The sequence below is a fragment of the Cryptomeria japonica genome, chromosome 10 (genome assembly GCF_030272615.1).
Source record: "Cryptomeria japonica chromosome 10, Sugi_1.0, whole genome shotgun sequence".
Classification (NCBI taxonomy): domain Eukaryota; kingdom Viridiplantae; phylum Streptophyta; class Pinopsida; order Cupressales; family Cupressaceae; genus Cryptomeria; species Cryptomeria japonica.
This window is the reverse complement of record NC_081414.1, coordinates 242,007,469-242,012,830: the sequence shown is the minus strand read 5'-3', so window position 1 is coordinate 242,012,830 and position 5,362 is coordinate 242,007,469. Positions and strand designations below refer to the sequence as shown.

At 33.0% G+C, this 5,362-nt stretch overlaps 1 non-coding gene across 1 annotated transcript; it reads left to right on the top strand.

Annotated features, from left to right (window-relative positions):
* The first annotated feature begins 569 nt into the window (after nt 1-569).
* Nucleotides 570-641, top strand: TRNAT-GGU (transfer RNA threonine (anticodon GGU)). Its single transcript has one exon. It is a non-coding gene; the product is annotated as a tRNA-Thr (tRNA).
* Nucleotides 642-5,362: the final 4,721 nt, after the last annotated feature.

The window sequence follows — 5,362 nt, the reverse complement described above, 5'->3', positions numbered from 1 at the left end:
GGTGTAGTACATGAGGGAGAATGTAAAATTATATTTAAATTATAAGAGTTTTAAATGGTATAATTATTAAAAAATTTGTCAGATATCATTTAGTTACAAATAACTTTAATTTATTTCTAAACTTGCCTCTTTATTGAATATCATGGTTGATTATAAATATATATAATCTTAGATAGTTATTGAGATGAAGAAAACTAGAATTGATATTCTTAATTATGCCACTATTCAAATCTTCTCTAGCTAAATTGCTAAGACTCAATATGTTGCTATTTGGTGGAAAAATATTGAATTAGAGAGATATATAAAAGAAAAGTATAATATTAAAAAAATGATACGAAATGGTATATACGGTGAAATATAAGTTTTTGAATAAGATAAATGGGTTTTACAGAGATCTAAAACCAGAATCCAACAAAAAATTAAACACAGTAACCAGAGTCTAACCAGCCGCTAAACAGCTACAGAAACAGGTAGTTCATCCCAAAATCGAAAACCACAAAAAACGGACCTAAACAATGTTGGTGTTGGAAATAAGCCACACCCAGACCGATGATGGACTGGTCCAAGAGGGGCCAGTAGCTCAGTGGTAGAGCATTGCAGCGGTGTATGGAAGGTCCTAGGTTCGAGTCCTAGCTGGTCCATGTCTCAACATGGTATCAGAGCCAGGTCCAGGATAGGAACCCCAAGCACACAAGAGGTATGGCTTAAGGGGGGGTGTTGGTGTTGGAAATAAGCCACACTCAGACCGCCGATGGACTGGTCCAAGAGGGGCCAGTAGCTCAGTGGTAGAGCACTCCAGCAGCGTATGGAAGGTCCTAGGTTCAAGTCCTAGCTGGTCCATGTCTCAACAAACAAGATGCACCAACAAAACAAACTAAGAAAGAGCTTTCATAAGCTCAACATTCTTCTGGACCGTTTTATTATTAATCTCCAAGAGTTCCTCCATATTGAACCTCAAACTACTAGTTACGGGATCTCTCGGCTCTGGTCACCTGCTCCTTCTACATGGCAATTGCATCATTGACTCTTTTGAGACTCTAGATATATATTGAAATATAAGTTGATTTCTATTAATTAATACATATGGTTCTTGAAAAGATTACAAAATTTAAGATAAAAAGAGATGATAGTGAAAGAATATATTGAAGAATATTAGAAGATGACATTTTACAAACACATATATTAAATTGAGATCTAAAAATATAAAAAGAAATAATAATGTCAAATATTTTTATATTAGAACATACCCATATATACAAATGGGTATCACCACTATAATTGGGTTGGATATATCAAACATTGATGCATGAGACATCTGACATAAAAGAAATATGATTAGGACCATAGCATTTATCAACAAGAGACACAAAGCATCAAGTTCCTGTCGATGGTGTGATGTTTTGCATTAGTTGTAATAAATTGGAAGTACAAAATATAGTCCATTGATAGTTAATGGTATAAGATAATACAACACTTACAAAAAATGTGCAATATGCATAAAAGTCAAAATTTGTATAGTTCAAGCCATCATCCTCAGAGTTTAGATCATGAGTTGTTTGATTGGCTTTGCTATTTTTAAATGAGAATTCAATGGTGACACATCTAGATCAAATTTACTATATATTTAGTTGGCTATTCTAGTTATGAGATTTCCCTTTATTTTGTTAAAGTTGTAGATTTCCTATTAGAAAATGGTATAATATAACGTTTGATTATACCAACAAATTGATAACTTGCATGGTAAAAGATAAGTACAATAAAGAAGCAAATAAACAATTTGGAATTGCAATAATACTTGTTTCAGAAATAATTTGTTCTTTTGAATTTTGGATTCTCAATAGTGATGCAAAATATAGTGTGCTTGAAGAATAAGTACATATTTCCAGATCTATTAAATGAAACTTTGCCTCTGATACAATTAACAACGTTCCTTTTCCTTGCAAAAAGAGAGACTTCAAATTTCGATAATCACAATTGATTAAATATATTTGATTAGAGAGATTTCAATATTCACAATTGATTAAATAAATTAAAAAAGCACTTTGAACATTTTACATATTTTAGTTAATTTTTTTCAAAGTTTTCACTTTTTCAGATGTACTTGTGTTGGGGAATCTGTGTAATAATCCATACTCGACATTATGACATTATGTACAAAACTAATTCATCCATCAATGTATCTACACTCATATTTAGTCTTCTTTCTGGGTTTTCAATGTGTTCTACAAAACAAAACAAAAGGAAAAAAACACTCTAGATAATATTAGAATACTACATATAAAACATAAATCAATTAGATTGAATTGTAAAAAAGGTAAATAAACAAGTATTATTGAGAGAAAACTCCATAATTTGTTTGCAAAAGGAGGCCTAGAAAGCTATTATAACTCTTTACATCTTCATATCAAATATCACAAATAATGCAGGTGACAAAAATACTTTCATAAAGAAGACGATCTATTAACTTTCCATGGTAATACATAGACAGACATGCACATTTATATGTATAGCATGTATATATGTGTACAACACAGTTGGGAAAAAATATATAATTGTCATGTATGGATCTAATAAATCTTTGTCATCAATGGGTATATAAGTTTTACTTTTAAATATATGAAGTTTAGCTTGTTTTACCAATTTAGAAAAAGTTGTCAATCTTGTCAAATCACTATGCCAGTATGCTTTGAATAAGTTCTGTGTGACAATTGCTAGCACTGTAAAAGTAAAAAGGCACCTCAACAAATTTGTGCAGGTAATTGGCACTTTCATCAGGATGACCTCAAAGCAAACATTTAAACCCAAAATTAATGTCATAAATAAAGAATTAATGCCCAGAAATAAATAAAGACAAATAAAAAACATAGAATTAACGCCCCCTTTTAAGAAGAGATCAATTTGAATTGTTAAATAATTTTTTATGTTTAATTAAGAACTTTTTTTCCTTGAGCTATTTTCTTTTTGTTCTTGGGACTATTTTTATGGCAATTCTAACACGAAAAACATAAGATTTTCTTGAGAGAACAAGAGGCCAATTTAAAACTTCAATATATGTGTCTACAACAATAAAAGACTTCTAACTGAATTGTGAGCAATACAAAATTTTACAAATCCTCATTTGGAATACGCCACCTTGAAAGAATTTAATTTGATAGGTAATATAAATATTGTTACATACTATCAATGCTTGGAAAAAATAAAATATAAAAGATTAGAGGAAATGTAAGAGAAAAAAGAGATTTACTTACAAAAACTTGACAAAATTGTATAAAAAATTAAGATCAAAAGACAAAAAAAGAAAACTAGATAGTCCCTTGAAAATTTTGTTGAACATAGACAAACATCAGAGAGAAACAAGATGCATGAGAAAATGAGGAGGAGAAAATCAAGTGAAAGGGAGAAGTTTTTAAAGCATATTAAAGCAACCATTACCTAACCCTTATTTATAATATTGGATAAGTACTCTTTAGTGTACAATCTAAGAGTTTTGTATTGAGGTGAAACTCAATTGAAAACTTGGACAAAATATTCATTTTGCTTTGTGTAAATCTGTGACATCTTGTTTTTTCATTCATTTTTCATTGAAACACTACTCGCAGTTTTTAAAAACTTTATTGTGGATTGTAGAAAACCATAAATTTAAATTGTAGGCCCTTTTGCTTTGGGCATTTTCTAGGAATTCTACCTTTAATTAGTATATTCTAAAACAACATAAATCTCTATTAATATATTTGACTAATAGGGGAAGAGCACCAGTAGCCGTCATAGCTAACTTCGCGCACTCACAGATCCTAAATGATACATCAGATTTTGATTTTTTTTTAGTTGTCTTCGTATGCGACTTAACTGCTTATAGCTATTGATCTAGCTTCTGGGTAGTAATGATGCATGTTGTGGAATTAGTTTTGCACACAAAGGTCAAAAAGTACACATTTCAAAGTGTCCCCTGATACCTAACTAAAGATGTTCCAGTAACTGTCAACTCAAAAATCGCTAGTACTTGTTGACAAATGTCCCAATAGTGGTGCACAAATGTTCCAATAGTGGTGCACAAATGAGACAAATGTTCCAATAGTTGTGCACAAATGGGCCAATTAGTTACAAAAAATGATCGGCTATTGGTACAAAACAAATTTATTAATGATGTTTTCACTATGACAGGTATTGGGGGGTCAACATGACAATAAGATGATGGTTATTGGAATTATGTTATCTATTGGTGCTCTTCCCCTAATAATACAACATTGAAGATATCGAACAAAAATAAAAATAACATATTATAAAGTTGTGCATTGACATATGTCAAAAAATACTAACACGGGGACTAGAGAAAAAGTGAGATATGTTAAGTTGGGCAGAGACGAACACAGCCTGGCTTAAACGGCACACTCGAAGCTTTGACTGCTTCGATGTGCCCGGCCCACTCTAACTTTTAGTTGACATATCCCGTTCACAGCGTTCCCGTTTACAGATTTTTGGTTTCCACCGTTTTTTTGGCGAACGTCCATACCCTCCCGTCCGTTCGGTTCAAAGAATAGTCACCGTTAGCATTTGAATTTTAAAAACTTCCCGCCTAGAAGTTTGAAGGCGTTGGATGGCACAAAAGAAGCGGACACTCCCCTTGTTTGATTGCTGTCATGGAAGACATTTTCCAGTTGCAAAGATTTTTATCCCTGCTAGACTGCTTATGCGAGTGATTTCTGCAACAAACAAAAGACATGGGCATAGTCACAATGGAGTTATTGAATAGGAGTTTTGGAATAGGGTATAGGCATCCATCAAAGCATAACAAAAGGACAATTGTTGGCTGATCATACAAAGGGAAATACTTCTGGTAGATACGCATCCAAATTGTGGAAGCATAGATAGGGCACACGAACTGTTTGACCAGATGTCTCAAAGAAATGTGGTAGCATGGAACCTATTTAATTGCAGGATATGCACAAAATGCGCTTCTTGTAAAGGATTCAAAAAATCTTAAACAAATGCGATTAGTAGTTGTAAACCCAGACTCTACAACCTTTGCCAGTATCTTCCCAGGCCGAGCCAAAATAGGAGCTTTACAATGGAGTTTGGACATCCACCATGGGACACTGGAAAGGAATTTTCCGAGATGCTGTAGCCGCAGCTACCCTAGCAGACATGTATGCAAAATGTGTAAGCTTCGATAAGGTACATAAACTGTTTGACATAATGGCTTTTAGAATCATTTAACCGAGTGCCATGATTTCAAGATACGTAGAAGGTGGAAGCATAGGCAAGGCACGTGAACTGTTTGACGAAATGGCTCAAAGAAATATGTCCTCTTGGAACAACCTGATTGCAAGCTGTGGATGTCTTCTTAGGTTCATGGTGAACTTAA